This window comes from Rhinolophus sinicus, chromosome 9 (assembly GCF_057876585.1).
Source record: "Rhinolophus sinicus isolate RSI-liver-muscle chromosome 9, RSI-T2T, whole genome shotgun sequence".
Classification (NCBI taxonomy): domain Eukaryota; kingdom Metazoa; phylum Chordata; class Mammalia; order Chiroptera; family Rhinolophidae; genus Rhinolophus; species Rhinolophus sinicus.
The window spans coordinates 23,286,370-23,307,141 of NC_142509.1; the positions used below are offsets into that span (position 1 = coordinate 23,286,370).

Here is a 20,772-nt window from a genome sequence, read left to right on the forward strand (position 1 = left end):
AGCTGAGTGTAAAGGTCAGACCTCTCTTTGGGCTAGGTTAATTCTTGACTGCATAAGTGAACTTTAAATTTCAGATGTATATTGTATTTTTTAGCTTTAGATTTTCCATTTGGTTCTTTTAATTAAAATTTCTGTTTTTCTGCTAAGATTTATATGTTTATTCATTACATGTATGTTTTCTTATACATAGCTGAACCCAGTTATTACAAAAGCTTGTAACACCTTTTCTGCTAATTCCATGCCAGCCTTCTCAGAGTTGGTCCCTAGAGACTGCCTGCTGTTGATGTAGTTACAGAACAGCTTGGTTGAGTTATAATTCATATACCATACAATTTACTCATTCAAAGTGGATAATTCAATAGTTTTTAGTACAGTCACAGAGTTATGCATTGATTGCCTTTTGTGTTATTAGTCACATATTATTTTCTTTGTGTATCCTATATCCAGTAATATGGGATTACATCCCATATTAATGATATTTTATAGTATGTTAATGATACTTTATAGAGATTCTGGATTCTGATATACTTCTCTTAACGGTATTGATTTTGTTGTTGTTTTACCAGTTAACTTGCCTGAATTCAAACTCAAAAGTCAGTCCTCCCTGTGGTGGGGGGCAGTTGAAATCTCTGTTTGGGTCTTTTACTTACTTGCTTTATGCATGTATGTATGCATGTATGTATGTATTTATTGGGGGGGAGTGTCTTTTAGCTTTAACTGGCTGCTTAGATTCTGCCTTGCACAGGCATATTTCAGGAGTTAGAGATTCAGGTAGAATTTATATTCAGAATTCAAGGCTCCCCACTGTGGCTTTCTCTGGGATTTTTTCCCTCTGGTTCTTCAAGTCAGTAAGACTGTATTTCTACCTGAGTTTTAGCCTCACCACATGATATTAACTGGGGCTTGCCCTGGGTTGGGGGCGGGGCGCTCTCTGGCATTTTAAAACTGAGAAACTACCCTAATGTCATTCCCTTCTTCAGGTGGTCAGCTGCAGCGCCCCTGCCATTTCTCAGTGCTTGTGGTGGCACTTCAGTGCCTTAGGTGGCTCCGTCCTGTGTGTCCTCCATGCCGTTGCTCCCCCGCCCCCCAGCCCCAGACTTCGCAGTTGTTGCCTGTAGGAGGGGTGGTCTGAAGGAGCTACGCCTCTGTTACTGGAACCAGACTCCTCCTATTCCTGTTTAACCCACTGCAATTTTCAGGGCTCCTTTTGTCCCCTGGAAAAGATCAACAGTGAACTCCTCATGGCTGAATTTTGAGGTCTTTTGACAGTTCTAAATTTCCCTAATCAGTATGCAGCATTTGGAATGCTTTACTAACCGTTCCTTGAAATTCTTTCCTCTTCTAGTTTCTGTGAAGCACACTGTCCTAATTTTCTTCTTGGCTGCTCTTTCTGTACCTTCTTCACTGGCTGTTTTGTCCCCCCTTTAAAAAAGAAACAAAAAAAACAATTTTTAGAAGTTATAAAAGTGGTACTTACTTTTATTTTTTAAAAAATTCTTATAGTACAAAAGTGTATAAAGTAGAAAAAAGAGATCCATCTCCTTACAATTTTTACCTTCTTTCATCCACTCCTTATAGTTAACTACTGTTAACAATTTGGTTAGAAACGTTTTACTATGTATTCATACATAGACACATGGCAGTATAATATATATATGTAAATATACACGTTTGTACACATTGTTCCTTTTTTAAAACTTGTATCAGTACACACACACACACACACACGCACACACACACCACATATACATACATACACACATACGGTGCCCAAAAAAATGTATACACATTTTAAGAAAGGAAAAAACTGTATTAAAATTGTAATACTCAATATATACTAATAACAAAAGATGAATACAAATCACGTTTGACTTCTGCAATTACAAGAGGTGCTCAAAGTGGTTACCATCAGCGTCCAGACACTTCTGATTACGGCGAACTACTGCTTGAGCAATGCTGACCAAAGTGTCCACTTGTATTCATTTTTTTTGGCACCCCCAGTATGTATATTTTTTTCTGTAGACTGATTTTCCTATTCTGCCTTCTCTGTCAGACGTACGTCCCTTTGTGTCATCACTCAGCTGTCCTTCATTATTTTAAATGACCCCTTTCCATTGTATTGACATTTGTTAAATGTAGGCGTTCTTGTGTTTTGCTCCTTCATCCTTTTCTGTTCTTTCTTTATGTATTTCCCTTTATAATTTTTACCACCATACCTTCAACTGCTACTTCAATGTACATTATTTCTAAATCTGTATTCACCAGCTCTGACCTCCTGCCTGAGCATCAGTTCACATTTCCAAACGTCTAGTGGATACTCCATCTGAGTTTCATGGTGATTTGTCAAAATTAGCAAGTCCAAACATGAAATATCTTTTTGCTAAATTAACTGCTTTCCCCAGTTTTCCTAATTCTGTTGCTGACAGCTCCATCTCTAGCCCCATGAAGCAAACTGTTATTATTCCTGATCACGGGTGAGGATCCAGAGATTAACAAACGTTTGTGACTCACCCAAGATCATAGAGGCAGAGGCAGAGTCAGGGCTAGACTTCAGGCCAGTGATTCCATGTCCATAGACCTTCCACGATCTGTGGAAGTTCCCACTAGAATGGTGGATTCCAGTGGGAGCCATGCTAGGATTACCTGGCCTAGGGCTAAAAGCCAAGGCCAGTTCCTTCAAGTTTCCTACAAGTTTCCTTCTTCTGCACCTACCCACTCCCCACCCCAACCACACACAGGAAGATGAAAAAGAGAAGCACCGCCAGAAGGGGCTAGAAAGGGCTATAGGTCACCTTGAAGCAGTGGACCCTGCTTGTGCCCAAGACAGCAAATGTTCCAAGAGAAGTATAGGCACTATCAGGATGGAACTGCCCTTCTTTTTCTCCCGGAGAATCCATTGTCTGTTGATTACTTGCACTGAGCTAGACACTTTGCACACATTATTTCATTTTATCCTCACTACAAAGCTGTGTGGTAGGCACAGAAGTCAAGTTAGTGGCCCAAACTCATACAGTTTATAAGAGGCAGAGGCAAGATCCAAACCCAAGTCAGCATGCTCTCTTCTACAGCCCACAGGCCCACTCTGAGCCCTACAGATTTATAGAACAATTAGTTCTTCTACTTGAGAAGCATAGACGAGACTACACAGATTGTCAAAGTCTAATAATGTCCATGATATAGGAAGCCAAACCACATCCCAGCTTTTCATTCAAAGCAGTTCCTATTAAGGGTCATGAAAAGGGAACATATAAACATAAATTTAAAAAGAAAAAGTGTCCTAGAGTCTGAAACAGATTTTTCCAGACATCTGAAAAAGAAAGGAACAAGAAAGTGCTTTCCATGTTTGAAATGAGAAATGGAGAGCATCAAGCGAAACAGGAGATTTTCCTGATCAGGCACCGGAGGACTTGCAGAAAATGATTCAGACTGTCATTAAGGTTATAACATGCACGTCCTGTGCTGTGGCCCACACCTATCAGTGCCTAATAAATATTAATAATATTTGTTCTCTCCTTTAGGTCAAGATTTGTTACCCTGCTTGTCTAGACATTGCTATTTAAAAGGAGCTGTGATTTGCTTACAGATACAGCGCGTCGGTAAACATGTGAGCAGGAACAGACGGGGCAGTAAATCTTGGTCAGAGCCGCACTTTGGACTGTTGCAGGAGAGGCTGCAAAAGTGTTGTTGGAATAATGAAGTGGATGCTTGCTGCCAGGTCCCAGAGTTCCGTCTCCAGCAGGCAGAGTCTAGCAGTAAATTAGCTTATGTTTCAGCTTGGCAGTTGGCACTTGGTTCATTTGTAGATGCTAATTGTAATCTGATGTTATCAGCAGCAGGTAATTGAAATGGGCTTGATGAATTACTTAATTTCCTTTAATAGCTGAGTCTTCAAGAACTGAATAAAGAAGATAAGGTGATCAGGAGGAAAATACAACAGCTCTGTCTTTCTAATTAGTGCTTGGAGGTTTTTCTTCTTTACACAAATGATTATGAACATGTAAGGCTGAATAGGTTTATGAGTCAAAAGCCCCCGTGGGGGCTTTTCCCATTAGGCAGCCCAGTCCTGAGCATTGATAACACTTCGGTTAGGACTTCAGAAAGGAACACTTGAGTGATCACTGTGGAGAGCATTCGTTTCTGAACACGACTTGGTTTTCCCAGACGTAGGTGGGCACTGCCTGCCGGGGGCACGGCCACTTTGGCGCTCACCCAACCTTCAGCCTCTCTCCCGTGGCCGTTTTCTGTGAGCCACGCTGCCTGGCACCATGCAAGTGGGGCCCCACAATGATGTTAGTTGCTGGCTCCTGCCACCCACACCTGCCTGCACCTAAGTCTTCCCATCTGTAGCCGCTCCTGGGTCGCCGTCTGCTTTGCCAGCAATGGTGGGTGCAGATGTGGCCCTGAGTCCTGCCATCTGTGCTGGACGCTGCCTATTGGAACTATGCCACGTGACGGCGATGAGCTTTGGGGTCTTTCTTCTGGAATCATTTGGCTCTGCTCTTCATCTCATGTTTGTTCCTTAAGGAATCCCTCTGTTGTGGGGCGGCGACTTTGGAGGAATTTACTTTTGACTGATTTTTTTGAGCAAATCAAAATAGCAGAAAATGTAGAGCATCAGAATTCGGTCTCTTAGATAGACACGTGGAGCAGATACAGCAAGTGACTCTTCACGTCGCCTCTGTGCTTCTCCTTCATGGTGAGTTCTGTTTAAAGAACTGTTGTTAGAGGTAAAGACTCCAGGCCTCTGAGCCACCACCACGGGGGCAGTGAATGCCTTCGATGGTAAATGCGTTGCAGGGATTCTGGTGGTATTCTACTTCTTGGTCTGAGAGGGCGTTACGTGGCTGTGCTCATCTTGTGATTAGTTGTTGAATTGTATGCTTAAGATTTTGTGCCTTTCTGACTATATGTTATACTTTAATTAAAGGTGTACTTTTAAAAACACATTGTACTCTAGGCCAGAGTAGCGTTGGAATGGCATGCCTTTCTTGATCCCATCCAGGCCCGTGGCTTTCACCACCAAAAACCAGCCCCCCAAAGCCAGACCTCATTCTGACAGACATCTATCTGCTCTTGCTTCCTAAGCACCTCCATCTGCCCCAGATAAGCCTCTTTCCAAGTCTGTGATTTCATGTTGTGTATTTCCTGTTTCTGAGAATGACAACCCAATCTCAGTGCCCAACCTAGAAATCTCCAAGTTATCCTGGGATCCTTCCTTCCTTCCCTCACAGCCCAGAGCTGTGAATTCTGCCTCTCCCAGCAAGTTCTAATGTATCTGCAGGGCTGAGTTTTCAGCCTCCCACCATCTCTTGCCTTGATCATTGCAACAGCTTCCCCTGCACTGGTTTCCCAGCTTCTCCTTCTGTTCATTTTCCACATTGCTTCCGTGGAAACCCTCTCAAAACCCCAGCTGCTCAATCTTATCATATCATTTCTATACTTAAAACCCCGCAGTGGTTCCCCATAACCTTCAGGCTGAAGTCCAAAATCCTTGACCTGGTGTGAAATAATACAATAAATAAATATATTTATATATTTATATTTATGCGTCGATCTCTGTCACCAGTTCCTGACACAGGGCTCCTAAAACCCTTATAACTTCCTAAGTAATAAGAACACTTGCAGTATCCTTTGTTCTGATGAGGTGACTCTGGGTAGATTCCTGAATGGCTCCTGGATGGAGGCTGGTCACCAGAAAGACCAAGCCATCATTAGAAGCTTGGAATTTTCACCCCCACCCCGTCATCAGGAGAGGGGAGAAGGGCTGGAAATGGACTTAATACTTGGTCATGAGGAAGCCTCCATAAAATCCCAATAGGAGGGGTTTGGAGAGTGTCCAGGTTGGCAAAAACATTCACGTAGTAGGGGCGGGACGTACCCCAACTTCAGCGGGACAGACGTTCCTGCACTCAGGACCCTTCCATAGCTGACCCTATGTATCTCTCCATCTGGTTGTTCATCTGTATCTTTGATCATATCCTTTAGTAAACTGGTAAATGTGTTTCCCTGAGTTCTGTGAGCTGTTCTAGCAAATTAATTGAATCTGAAGATGAGGTCATAGGAACCTCTGATCTGTAGCCAGTTGGTCAGAAACACAGATGATAACCTGTGCCTGCAAGTGGCATCTGAAGTGGGGGTACAGTGGGGGGCAGTCTTGTGGGTGGGGCTCTGCCCTTACCTGTGAGATCTGACACTGTCACTGGGTAGATAGTGCAAAACAGAGTTGAATTGTAGGACACCGGCTGGTACTGGAGACATGCTTGTTGTGGGGGGGAAACCCCCACACATTTGGTGATCAGAAGTGTCAGAAGTGAAGTGTTCTGTGTGAGTAGTAAAGGAGATTCACAGGAAAGAAACAGTAGGGAAGAACCAGGTTTTTCCTTACATAAGAAAGAAAAAACGGAGTTTTTCTGTTTACACCTGGAATATTTATTTTTTTTAACAACCCTCAACCTTCAAAAAGCATTTGTGAGCACCTACTATGTGCCAGAAACTGTGCCAGTGGCTGTTTGGTTGATAAAGCAGGCATTTTAAGTGCTTGAAGGAAAAGTACTTAGTGATTTCAGAAAGTATTACATGGCGTGTAATTTTAATAGTGAGGGGTGGTGTCAGAAAACTCTTCTCTGAGGAACAGGCTCCAATTTATCCAACAAAAAAGTTCAAATTTTTTCACATTTACTGTTTTCATCCATTCATGCCTTACTATACTTTCTTCAAGTCCAGATATCGTTCCCGCTGCTTCTGGTTCCATAGACCAGGGAGACTAATTCTGGGGAACAATGGCAATTTCTGTGCATTTATGTTGAACCTTCAAATTTCTGTCAGTATAAATGATCTCTAAAACTCTTTACTACTGTAAAAAGCTCAAATTCGGTTCATTTTCCATGGGAAGACAATGTATATAGAAGCTGAAACTTGATTCTTAAAGCCTTTTAAATGAACCAAAAATATAATCAGCTTGAGAAATAGTTAAACCAGCAGGTGGTAATTATGTTTTATGATATCATTTCAGTTTTTCTCCTTTATGGTTTTAGGAATACTGAATTGAGCAGATTTTTCTCCTTTTATATAGTCTTTTGCCCTATAGCTAAATGAGACAGTCTGATTAGCAGGCTAAGTAAAAATATGTTAACCTTTTTGGATCTTTATCCAAGAAGTTTACAAAGCATGGCTAAAATGAGGCCTTTGTGCAGGTTCGAAGAACCCTAATATTTATTACTTTTGGACAAAAAAAATCACCAGGGTATCACAGTTTCTTCTTTTAAATACATGAATTTAATAGTCTATTCTCCTCTGCGTTTAACATCTAGCCATAGGAAACTGATGCTAGCTTCCCTTTTAGGTATTCAAACAACAGGTTCCATAGAGAATGTATGAAAAGGCCTTTGTGATCCTTCCAACACACCTTTGAAATGGCGTGGAAGTCGTGATAATAAGAAGAGGAATGCACTTTGGAGTGCCTCCAGGGTGCTAACACTGTACTTGGTGAAGTTCCTTACGCAGTGTTTCCTTCATTCATTTAGAATTTCAGAAAGATGAGGCTTATTGTTCCCGTTTAGTAATGGAAACCTAAAGAACAGAGAGGTTCCAGTTCTCAAAGGTCCCACAGCTACTACTGTCTGAATTGAAAGTCAGTGTTCTTTCTACTATGTCACACTGCTTCTCTGAAGAGAATGGCCAAAATTACTTAGGTAAGATCTAAAGCTGTAGCGTTTTTAAATGACAAGGACAGTTTGACGTTGTAACTGGAAAGTGAGCATTTCTTTTTGCCCACAGCTTCTTTTTATTCTCAGTCACCCATCCCCATTTCCTACTGAGTGCACCCACGCACACCTCCAGACGGATTGCAGGGCACAAGCGTGGCTGCTCATTTACCACAACTCGGCCTCTTCCCTCTTTCCCAGCGTGAAATCCACACGAGGCTCAAGTGTTTAAGACTCTTCAGCATAATCAGTAATTTCAAGGTACCTTCAAAAAGTAGCTTTCATCGAGCACCATTTTCAGCATGTTGTTGAAGAAATTCTTCTTCGGGGCTCTCTCTGACACAGCAGAAAATGCATTTGCTGAATTGGATTAAAGCCGGAATGCAACTTTGAGTGGGTATTGCTGACTCAGCGTGTCCCCACTTGACTTTCAAACAGCTTTGTTAGCTCCTGAATACAGGCTCTCAGTTTTCAATGGATTTCAAAAAGGGGTCCTTTCTGACCTCCTTTGAAGAGTTAAGTTACTCTGGGAAGTGAATGCTTTCATTTTCTAGTAAAAATTGCATTGATGCCATTTAAAATGTTTCCAAGAGCAATTAAAAAGTGAAGTAAACGCTTTGTTGTTATGTGTCCAATGGAAGCCCTCATCAGAAGAGCCCCAGTGGCAAAAAAAAAGTAACAGATTTGTGTTCCTGAGCCAGAATATCAGAATTGGCCACTTACTTGAAACAACAGCAATTCTGTAATTGTGTTTTCCTGATTCAAATGGAAAGTCCCATCAAATCCATTATCTAATACCAAATAAGACAAAGACAGCTTATAACATGGCCCAGCTGTTGGAGTGCTCTGGAGGGAGATATAATATGCTCTGTGACTCAGTAAGCAGAAGGTAATGGACTAAAAGTTATCAAGCCCTTCACAACAAGGAGATCTGGAGTTTAACCAGAAATTTCAGACTGTCGTCCTTAACAAAACAGATGGTGTTCTCCAGCCCATGGCACCATCCGGCGAGCTGGCATGCCTGCCTCCACACTCCTGCTACTTCTTAAATGCCTGGTGGAGAAAGACATTCTCTTTGTCATCAGAGAAGAAGTCGCCCTACTCTGTGTGTGACAAAGGGGATGAGAAGCACCTATGTGCTGAATCTTTTGCTGAACACTTTTATGATCTTTCTGCTTTCAGGGCTGTGGCATTTTGCATAAGAATCCAGTTGGTCTGTTCTTTTTCCTTCTGCGGGTACCGTAGAAACCATTCAGATTGTGTGCTGATTTCGCTCCATTTTGATCACTAAGAAACCCCATTCACAAATGGCTGCCTTAACATGTTATGGGTTTTTACAGTGCTGTATAGCTAGGGTGACTATATTATATCACTTGTCATAAGGACAGTTCCAGGCACCACCGGGATATAGGATATTGAGTCACCCTACATCTCATGTGCCTGTGAAAAATCTGACTGCTATAGTCAAATGGCCTGGCTCTGGATCTCAGCTATGTCATTTACTGGCTTTGTGACCTTGGACAAGGTGCTTAGTTTTTCATCTGTGAAATGGGTATAATTATAGCATCCATCTCACAAGATGACTGTCAGGACTGAGTGAGTTACATGTAAAGCCCTTAGAATAATGCCTGATACATAATAATTACAAATGTTTTAATCATTATCATCATCATCATAGTTTTATATCATGTGTGAGAGTATATCATTTGTTAACACAAAACTAAACTGCTAAAAGAAAGGTGAAAATGCTACTGAAATACATAACATTTCTTATGCTTGAAAATAATCTGATCCATTGAAAGTGGTTATCAAGGGCCAGCAATACATGTTGACATCTGATATCTTCATTGCTTTTTTCTTCCCAGCTTTACTGAGATATAATTGACATATAATGTTGTGTACACTTAAGGTATACAATGTGATTATTTGATACGCATATACGAGTACATTGTGAAAAGCTTTACTACAGTACACTTAGTTAATACATCCTTCACCTCATGGAATTACCATTATGTATTATTATGGTGAGATCGTTAAAGCCCTACTCTTAGAGTAAGTTTCAAGTAGACAATGCAGTATTGTTAAATATAGTCACTATGCTGTATGATTAGATATCCTGAACAGATTCAGCTTATAACTGAAAGTTTGTACAGTTTGACCAACATCTTCCCATTTCCTCTACCCCTCAGCCCCTGGCTGAAACCCTCATACTGTGTTTCTATGAGTTTTGTGTGTTTAGACTCCACGCATGAGATTATACAATATTTGTCTCTCTCTGTGTGATATGTCACTTAGCATAATGCCCTCAGGGTCCATCCATGTTGTCACAAATGGCAGGACCGAATTGCTTCTTTTTCGTGGCTGAATAACATTCCTCTGTGTGTGTGTGTGTGTGTGAGAGAGTGTGTGTGTGTGTGTGTGTGTGTGTGTGTGCGTAAAGCACATTTTCTTTATCTGTTCATCCACTGATGGACACAGGTTGTTTCCATGTCTCAGTTATTGTGAACAAAGCTGCAGAGAACATGGGAGTGCGGATAGCATTTTGAGACAGTGATTTCATCTTTTTCATATATACCCAGAAGTGGGATTGCTGAATCATGTAGTAGTTCTACTTTTAATTACTTGAGGAAACTCCATACTGTTTTCCATGATGGCTACACCACTTTACATTCCCACCAATAGTGCACTAGGGTTCCCCTTTTTTCTACAGCCTTGCCAGCATTTGTTATCTCTGGTCTTTTTGATAATAGCTATTCTAACAGGTAGGAGATGATATCTCTTTGTGGTTCTGATTTGCATTTCCCTGATGATTAGTGATGTTGAGCGCCTTTTCATGTACTTGTTGACCATTTGTATGTCTTCTTTGTAAAAGTGTCTGTTCAAGTCCTGTGCCCATTTTTTAATGAGATTGTTTGTTCCTTTGCTATTGAGTCATATGAGTTCCTAATAGATTTTGGATATTAACCTCTTATCAGATAAATGCTTTGCAAATGTTTTCGCCCATTCCACAAGTTGCCTTTTCAATTTTGTTCATTATTTCTTTTGCTGTGTAGACGCATTTTAGGTTAATGTAATACCACTTGTTGATTTTTGCTTTTGATGTTTATGCTTTTGGTGTCACATCCAAAAAAATCATTGCCAAAATTGATGTCAAGGAGCTTTTTTCCCTATGTTTTCTTCTAGGAGTTTTGTGGTTTCAGATCTTACATTTAGATTCCTAATTCATTTCCACTTAATTTTTGTGAGTAGTGTAAGTAGGGGAGCAATTTCATTCTTTTGCATGTGGGTATCCAGTTTTCCCAGCACCGTTTATTGACCACACTGTCCTTTCCCTATTGAGTATTCTCGGTTCTCCTGTTAAATATTAGTTCACCATATATGCGTGGGTTTATTTCTGGGCTATTTATTCTGTTCCATTGGTCTATGTGTCTGTTTTTATGCCAGTGCTGTATTGTTTTAATTATTATAGCTTTATAATAGTTTGATATCAGAAAGCGTGATTCCTCCAGTTATGTTCTTTCTCGATTGCTTTGGCTATTTGATGTGTGTGTGTGTGTGTGTGTGTGTATGTGTGTGTGTGGTTCCATATGAATTTTAGGATTTAAAAAAAATTTTTTGTGAAATATGCCATTTTAATTTTGATGGAGATTACATTGACTCTATGGATTGCTTTGAGTGGTATGGACATTTTAACAATATTAACTCTTTCAATCCATGAGCACATAATATCTTTCCATTTATTATTATGATTTGTTTTTTTACTTTAATTTGTTTCATCAGTGACTTATAGTTTTCAGTGTATAGATCTTTCATGTCTCTAATTAAATATTTTTTCTTTAAAGTTTATTGGGGTGACAATTGTTAGTAAAGTTACATAGATTTCAGGTGTACAATTCTGTATTACATTATCTATATCTCACATTGTGTGTTCACCACCCAGAGTCAGTTCTCTTTCCATCACCATATATTAGATCCCATTTACCCTCTTCTAGAGCCCCGCTCCCTCCTCCCTCCTTACCCTCTGGTAACCCCTAAACTATTGTCTATGTCTATGAGTTTTTGTTCTTTCTTGTCTTGTTCTTTTGTTGTTTTCGGTTCATATACCACATATCAGTGAAATCATATGGTTCTCTACTTTTTCTGTCTGACTTATTTCGCTTAGCATTATAATCTCAAGATCCATCCATGTTGTCAGAAATGGTCCTATTTCATCTTTTCTTCTAGTTAAATTTATTCCTAAGAATTTCACATTTTTAATGCTATTGTAAATTAGATTATTCTATTTCTTCTTTCAGATAGTTCATTGTTGTGTAGAAATGAAACTGTTTTTTTGTATGTTGACTTTGTATCCTGAAACTTTACTGAATTAGTTTATTACATCTAACAATTTTTTTGGTGGAATTTCAGGATTTTTCGTGTATAAGAGCATATAATCAGCAAACAGAGACAGTTTTATTTCTTTTGTTTCTTTTTCTTGCCTAATGACTTTGGCTAGGACTTCCAGCACTATGTTGAATAGGAGTGGTGAGAGTGGGCACTTTGTCTTGTACCTGATCTCAGAGGGGAACCTTTTAACCTTTTACCATTGAATATAATGTTATCTATGAGATAGATAGATAGATAGATAGATAGATAGATAGATAGATAGACAGACTCAGTAATCAAAAAAGGTTATATATATGACCGTTATTGTGTTGAGGTATGTTTCTTTTCTACCCGATTTGTTGGGAGTTTTTATTATGAAAGGATGTTGAATTTTGTCATATGCTGTTTCTTTATCTACTGAATAATCATGTGATTTCTGTCTTTCATTCTATTAATGTGATATATCACATATATCAGTTTGCATATGTTGAACCATCCTTGTACCCTAGAGATACATCCTACTTGATTATGGTGTATGATCCTTTTAATGTGCTGTTGGATTTGGTTTGCTAGTATTTGTTGAGAATTTTTATATCTACGTTCATCAGGGATATTGGCCTGTAATGTCCTTATCTGCTTTGTTATCAGGGTAATACTGACCACTGATTTCAAAATGAGTTTGGAAGTGTTCTTTCCTCTTTGTTTTTTGGAAGAGTTTGAGAAGAATTGGCATTAATTCTTCTTTAAATGTGTGGTAGAATGGACCCATAAAGCCGTCTAGTCCTGTGCTTTTCTTTATTGGGAGGTTTTTGATTACCGATCAGTTTTCTTGTTACTTTTCTGTTCATATTTTTTTATTTCTTCATGATTCAGTCTTGGTAGGTTATATGTTTCCAGGAATTTTTTCCATTTCTTCTAGGTTGTCCAGTTTGTTGGAATATAATTTTTCATAGTAGTCTGTTGTGATAATTTGTATTTATGTGGTATCAGTTGTGATGCCTCGTTTTTTATAATTTTATTTATCTGGGTCCTCTCCCTTTTTTTTCTTGATAAATCTTGCTAAAGGTGTCAATTTTTTTATCTTTTCAAAAAAACTAAATCAGTTTTACTAATCTTTTGTTCTTCTGTTTTCTATTTCGTTTGTTTCCTCTGACCTTTGTTATCTCTATCCTTTTGATAACTTTGGACTGTTTGTTCTGGTTACACTCGTTCCTTGTGGTGTAAAGTTAAGTTGTTTATTTGAGATCTTTCTTTTAGCACTATAAACTTCCTCTTAGACCTGCATTTGCAGCATTCCATAGGTTTTTGTATGTTGTGTTTGCATTTTTGTTTGTTTCAAGATTTTGTTATTTCCCTTTGGATTTCTTTGTCCAGTTGGTTGTTCAGGAGTGTTTTGTTTAATTTCCACTTATTTGTCAATTTTCCAGTTTTCCCCTGTTACTGACTCCTAGATTCCTACCATTGTGGTCAGAAAAGGTACTTGATATAATTTCAGTCTTTTAAAATTTGCCGAGATTGTTCTGTGACCTAGCATATGATCTATCTTGGAGAATGTTCCGTGTGCACTTGATAAGAATGTGTATTCTGCTGCTGTTGGATGGCATGTTTTATATATATGTATATATGTATATATATGTGTGTGTGTATATATATATATATAGTTAGTGATCTAATATGTTATTTAAGTCCAGTGTTTCCTGTTGATTTCTAGTCTGGATGATCTATTGATTGTTGAAAATGGGGCATTGAAGTTACCTACTTTTATTGTATTTTTGTCTATTACAGTCTTCAGATCTGTTAGAATTTGCTTAATATATTTAGGTGCTCCTAGGTTGGGAGCATATATATGTACAATTGTTATAGCCTCTTGAAGAATTGACCCCTTTACCATTATATAGTGATCTTCTTTGTCTCTTCTTACAGTTCTTTACTTAAAGTCTATTTTGTTTGATATAAGTATAGCTGCTGCTCCTCTCTTTTGGTTTCCATTTGTTTGGATTATCTTTTTCCATCCCTTCACTTTGAGCCTATATGTATCCTCAAAGCTGAAATGTTTCTTGCAGGCAGCATATAGTTGAGTCTTAGTTTTTTGTTTTTGTTTTTAGTTTTTTGGTAATTATTCAATTGGTCTATACCTTTTGGTTGGAGACTTTAATTGATTTACATTTTTGTATGTTCTCCCATAGCTGCATAGTCTCCCTCTGGTTGTGTGCACAGCATTACAGGCCGGTGACAGGGGTCAGGCTGGAGGAATGTAGGTGGACAGCTGGAGGGTCTAGCCTGGAGTGTGCACACAGTGGAGGGGGTCAGCTGCAGGGGTCTAGGGTCGTGTCTTGCACTTGCACAGCTGCAGAGGCCTGGTCTGGCTTCCTTTGCTGTTCTTGGGCTCTGGCAAGGCAGTGGGGAAGCACTCAGGTGGCTGGCTGGCATCAGCCAACATGAATACCTGTGGGGTGAAAGTTGGTAACATCTGCATGTGGTCCATGGCAGCTGTGCTGGCTGCTGGTCTCTCAGTGGTGAAAGCACTGGAGTCATCTTCAGAGCACATCACCTGGAAGCAGAAATGCTTTTACTGTGTGGCTGACACTGGTAGCCACTGCTTTTCTTCCTTGTCCCCAGCCTTCCCTGTATGTCTTCGCTTTGCCCATCTCTGAGTGGGATGAAATTAAAGCAGATCGACCGACTGCCTCAGATTAACCACTCACAGCAACTCTCACCAGCTGCCGGCCACTCACTCATGGCAGCACGTGGTAGCTCACAGCAGCACAGCAGCCCACGGCAGCACACAGCAGCTTACGCCAACCCCCGGCTGCTCATGGCAGCCCAGCTCCAGGGAGAGCTGTTGTTCACAATCTTAGCTGTAGAGGTTGCAGCTGACTGGCCCATATGGTGACCTCAGCATTAGAAGCATGGCGATCCAACCACCTGAACCACCGGGCCGGCCCCCAAGGACCTTTTTCACAGAACTAGAAAAAATAATTGAAAAATGTATGTGGAACCACAAAAGTCCTTGACTAGCCACAGCAATCTTGAGAAAGAAGAACAAAATTGGAGATATCACACTGATACCAAACTATACTACAAGGCTATGGTAATCAAATCAGTGTGGTACTGGCATAAAAACAAACACAAGATCAATGAAACAGAACAGAGAGCCCAGAAATAAACCCCGCCTATATGGTCAATTAATCTATGACAAAGGAGGCAAGAATATACAATGGGATAAAAACAGTCTATTCAATAAATGGTGCTGGGAAAACTAGACAGATACATGCGAAAAATGAAACTAGATCATTTTTTTACACCATATACAAGGATAAACTCAAAATGGATTAAAGACTTAAATGTAAGACCTGAAACCATAAAATTCCTAGAAGAAAATATAGGCAGTAAACTCTCTGACATTGCTCATAGTAATATTTTTTTGTGATGTATCACCTACACAGGGGAAATAAAAGAAAAAAATGAACAAATGGGACTACATTAAACTAAAAAGTTTTGTACCTCAAAGGAAACCATCAACAAAATGAAGAGACAGCCAACTGACTAGGTGAAGATATTTGCCAATGATATATCTGATAAGGGGTTAATATCAAAAATTTATAAGAAACTCATACAACTCAACACCAAAAATACAAATAATCCAACTTAAAAAATGGGCAGAGGACCTGAATAGACATTTCTCCAAAGAGGACATAACTGATGGTCAATAGACATATGAAAAGGTGCTGAATGTCACTAATCATCAGAAAAATGCAAATAAAAACCACAATGAGATACCACCTCACTCCTGTCAGAATGGCCATCATCAATAAATCATCAAACAAGTACTGGTGAGGATGTGGAGAAAAGGGAACCCTCATGCACTATTGGTGGGATTACAAATTGATACAGCCACTATGGAAAACAGTTTGGAGGTTCTTCAGAAATTAAAAATGGAACTACCTTATGACCCAGCATTTCCACTTCTGGGTATTTATTCAAAGAAATCCAAACATTAATTTGAAAAGATGCATGCACCCCTATGTTCATTGCAGCATTATTTACAACAGCCAAGATAGTGAAGCAACCTAAGTACCCATAATAGACAATTGAATAAAGAAGTGGTACGTATATAATTGAAATAGTACTCAGCCATAAAAAATAATGAAATTTTACCATTTGCATCAACATGGATAGACCTAGAGGGTATTATGCTAAGTGAAATAAGTCAGAGAAAGACAAATACCATGTGATCTCACTTACATGTGGAATCTAAAAAACAGAATAAATGAAGAAACAAAACAGAAGCAGACTCAGATACAGAGAACAAACTGATGGTTGCCAGATGGGAGGGGAGGCTTGAGGGCCTGGGTGAAAAAGAAGAAGGGATTAAGAAGTACAAAACAGTCATGGGGATGTGAAGTACAACATAAGGAATATAATTAATGATATTGTAATAACTATGTATAGTGCTAGGTGGATACTAGACTAATTGAGAGATTATTTCATAAATTATATAAATGTCTAACCACTATGCTGTACACCTGAAACTAATATAAAATTATATTGACTATCAACTGTTACTGAAAAGTTAAAAAAATTAAAAATGCATAATATGCAAATGTGTGGATTTTTTTTCAAACAAAAAAATGAGAATGTGAATGTGAAAATGCTGTGATGACTATTAAGTACTAAAATAAGAGTCTCATCAATGTGACTCTACTGAGAATCGGAAGTTAGTGTATGTTTCTGTTGTTGTTTAGTTTTTCCCCTGTACGATTTCTCCTATGGCAGAAGCTTTAAGGAGGGTATTTTCCTGTGAGGCCAGAGCAAGTGATGGGCAGAGCAGGCTTTGAAGTGAGGTGAACCTCGGCTCAGCCCACTTCCTAGCTGTGGACCTCTGTGTTGCATAACCTTTCTGATCCTCAGGTTCCAGCCTCAGGTGGTTATGAGGAGACAGCACCTCCTCTAAGAAGCTTTCTCACATCCTCACGGCTGCTCTGCTACATCCCTGCGATGCTTTGTGCGATGCTTTGTGGCTGGCAGGCAGGGAGCTCGCTTCCTACTCCCCTGCGTGGTGGGCTTTTTTGCCTGTCTCTCCCTTCAGCCTGTGAGCCCCTGCAGAGGCTGCGGGCTCCCCATCTGGTGCATTTGTATTCCCAGAGCTTAGCTCTCTGCTTGTTCATCTTTGATGCTTTGTGAATTGATGAGTAGTGCTTAGCACATAGCAAGCACTCAGTCAATGGTACTGATGTTATTATGCTCTGAGAGATTTGTCTTTTTAAAAATAAGCTTACAGATGTCTCCACTCATCTCAATTAGCTGGATGTTAAGATGCAGACTTGGGTAAGGAATGACCATAGCACAGCAATTTTGGCTTTCCAGAAGGTTTTACCAGAGAAACACAACTGCCAGTTGTTTTGTAATGGTAAGCCCGGATTTTTGAAACTCTGACCAGCGATCGCAGATCATAGTCTTGAAAGAAGTTGAAGGTATACTTGGTAGATTTCCAAGTCACCTTCTGCTAAGCCTGGTAAAGCTATAGCTTCCTGGGATTCTCAGAGGGGTGGGACTGTGGCAACCAGGACACAGAAAAACCTGAGCCTTAGTGTTAGATAGGCCTGGGTTTGAATCATAGCTCTGCCATCTAGAGCTGTGTAGCCTTGAGGAAGTTATATAAGTACTTCAAGCTTCAATTTCTTGAAGCGTGGAGTTAAGAATGGAACCTCCAGCGTGGGTGTAGGGGCTGCAGCTCGTGTGAGGCTTAAATGCGACAATATATGTGAAGGACTCCACGTGCTGCCTGGCACACAGTACAGCATCAGGAAATCGTGGCTGGTATTGCACTGAGACCTCCGTCCACCTTGGGGCACTGCTGGCACCATGAGGCTCTTTTCCTTCTTTCTTCTGCCATCCCTTTTCCTCTTGCTCTGAGTGGTGTCAAGGCTCTGGGGAAATTAACAGAACGTAGGTTTTCTTTGTAGAAAACTTAAAGATTTCTGACCTACACAGATGATTGGAGCTAGTTCCTTTTGTGGGATGTGCTAGAAGAAAAGTTTCCTCCCATGCTGGTGAAAAAAATAACTTTCTTCCCTTATATGGTTTTAACTTGTACTGAGCCCCCTTTTCCTCTTTTAACATTTTAGACTTTCTATGTGATCTTAAAAAGCATTTTGTTTTCTTCTGAATGTGTTTGTAATAATTGCAGAAGCAGAGGTGTGCTCATAAAGTGCAAGCCTGACTTTTGGTGCATCTCTGTGCTAGGGCCCACCTCTCACCTTCTCTGTTCTCCCTTGTTTATGTTGCGTTTTGAAGAAGGGAGTCATACTAAATGGTGTCAAATAATAGCAGTCCTGTTTAAGAAATAAGTTTACCTATGTTTTTTCTCACACTCATTCTTCCTTTTGGGAATATATATATATATATATATATATATATATATATATATATATATATATATATATATATATATATATATATATATATATATATATGTTATACTTGGAAAGAAAGAATTATTGGAGTCAGATTGGGCATGGTTGCTAAGCCTGATCCTTTTTTCAACTCTTTATTTCATTTCTAAAGTGTTTCAATGGTGTGTACTCTTTGACCTTTTCTGGCGATGAACATTGACCCACAGAGGATGGTTTTATTATTTCATTCATTTGTTTTCATTTATCCATTTACCCATCTATCTACTCATTCTTCCATCCGTCTGCCCATCAAATACTTTTCGTACACCTGCCATGCTTGAGGCCTCATTCTGCCAGATAAAGCTCAGTGGGTTGGGAGTCAAGAGATGGGGGTTTTAGTTCCAGGTCTGCCACTCAGGTATTTTCCCCAGAGAGGAGAAATGACTTGTTCCGGATTACATGGTAACGTGGAGCTCTTCCTCCCTCTGACAGTTTATAATACAGCCACATAGAACATTCCACCACTGCCTGTGTGCCATGGTTGGACATTTCATACCCCTTGATAGTCATGAAAAATGTACAGATGCCTCTGCTGTACATTTAGACACTTTCATTTGTGTCAACGTTCAAGCAGTCTTCAAAAAACTCACTTTATTCTGGAGACTCTCGTGGTGGTAGTAGTGTTTATGAATGACTGTATGCCCATCGTATCATTTTTGGCTTGTCTGATGGTTTCCCAAATGTTACATATTCATTTTGTGAAATCATTACCAATGGTGGACAAGCACTGTCAGAAAAGTCCAACCCTGATTTTTCTTCTTTGTCTTTCCTTTGTTCTATTTTTATGGCTCTAATAACAGGAATTTTATTACAGCAGTTTGTGTCCTCAGCTCTTTTGCTGAGGCTCTGCATAATTTATGATCTAGATTCCAAAATGTTAGTGAATTGCTCCACCAGAAATAATGGAATGTGACAGCAATGGATTCCACATTCTTGGCCCAAATATTTGTGTCTGTGGTTTACAAGTCATTTCAGAGCACAATTGCTACATTGCTCAAGCTGTTACTGGGAATGAATTCTGACAAAAAAAAAAAAAAAGAGGGGGGGGAGAGAATCTGGGTAATTCTAAAAACACAAAATGGGCCTATGCAGCAGTATTCTGCTTATGGGAATCAGGAAGAAGAGCATAGCATATTCACCCCTAATTCCTGCCCCCCCCCCCAAGACATAGTTCAGCCTTCTATTTCAGGCCACACTGCTGAATATCAGGTATGTAATTGAGATCTCAGAGTATCTGCTGTGTGAAAGATATGCGTGACTGATAGATCAACATTTATCGGACAATTATCCTGCCTTAATAAAGTATATATGTGTCCTAATGATGTACCATTGAAGGTATCACTTTCTTTGTAAGGTTTTATATTCTCAGCGTGAATGGCTGATGTGAATAAGTGAATAAGTCTCACATAAACCCCAATGACCCCAAAGCTCCATAGTCTGTTTAATTCCTTTTTGTTGAAATGCATTTTTTATTAGGTATATCTCCTGACTGTTTCAGAAAGATCTGGAAATAGAGCCCACTTTAAATGCAGAATCATTCAAATGACCAAAAATTGGAGTTACTTCAGAAATACTAAAGAGACTGTTTTGGTGTAATAATGAATCCTTTGCTCCCGTATTGATGTGGCTTTTGTTGGTGAGTCAGAAGAGGTTGAGTGGTTGTAGAATTAACTGTATGAAAGATCTGGGAGGTTTGTTTGGTATTAAATCGTCCTTAGAATGGCAAAAATAAGATAAAATCATCTTCACCAGACTTTCCATGGAAAGAGTCCTGTATATTAATTCTCGTACCAGAGCTGATAGGACGCAATAACAGTGTGGACAAAAGGCTGCTGCTATGCTTGTGAGGGTGTCCTCCAGTTTCCAGTACACAGCTGTTCTTTTCTCTTAGTAAAAATATTGATGAGTTGTCTCCACAACCAATTTGAACCTTTACTCTATGATCGTACCACTCAGATCATAGACAGAACGATGGAGTAGAATGTATCCATATGTATATACATATGTGTGTATGTATGTGTGTGTTATGTATGTATCTGCTTTTTTACTATGTCCTCCAGTGAGATGTGATCAGAAACACACGCACTTAGGATTTTTCATTCATTTGTTTATTTAATATTGAATGAGCACCATGTCTCAGGCACTGTTCTAGGCATTGTAAATAAAGCAGTGAATTAAAAAAAAAAAAATCCTGTTTAGCTTACATTCTAGTATAGGAGATGTGTTTTTAAACAAACAGATAAGTGCTA

At 39.5% G+C, this 20,772-nt stretch overlaps 1 protein-coding gene across 3 annotated transcripts in view; it reads left to right on the forward strand.

Annotated features, from left to right (window-relative positions):
* Positions 1-20,772, forward strand: part of TTC28 (tetratricopeptide repeat domain 28) — a 611,103-nt gene that overhangs the window by 442,417 nt on the left and 147,914 nt on the right. The window lies entirely within an intron of this gene.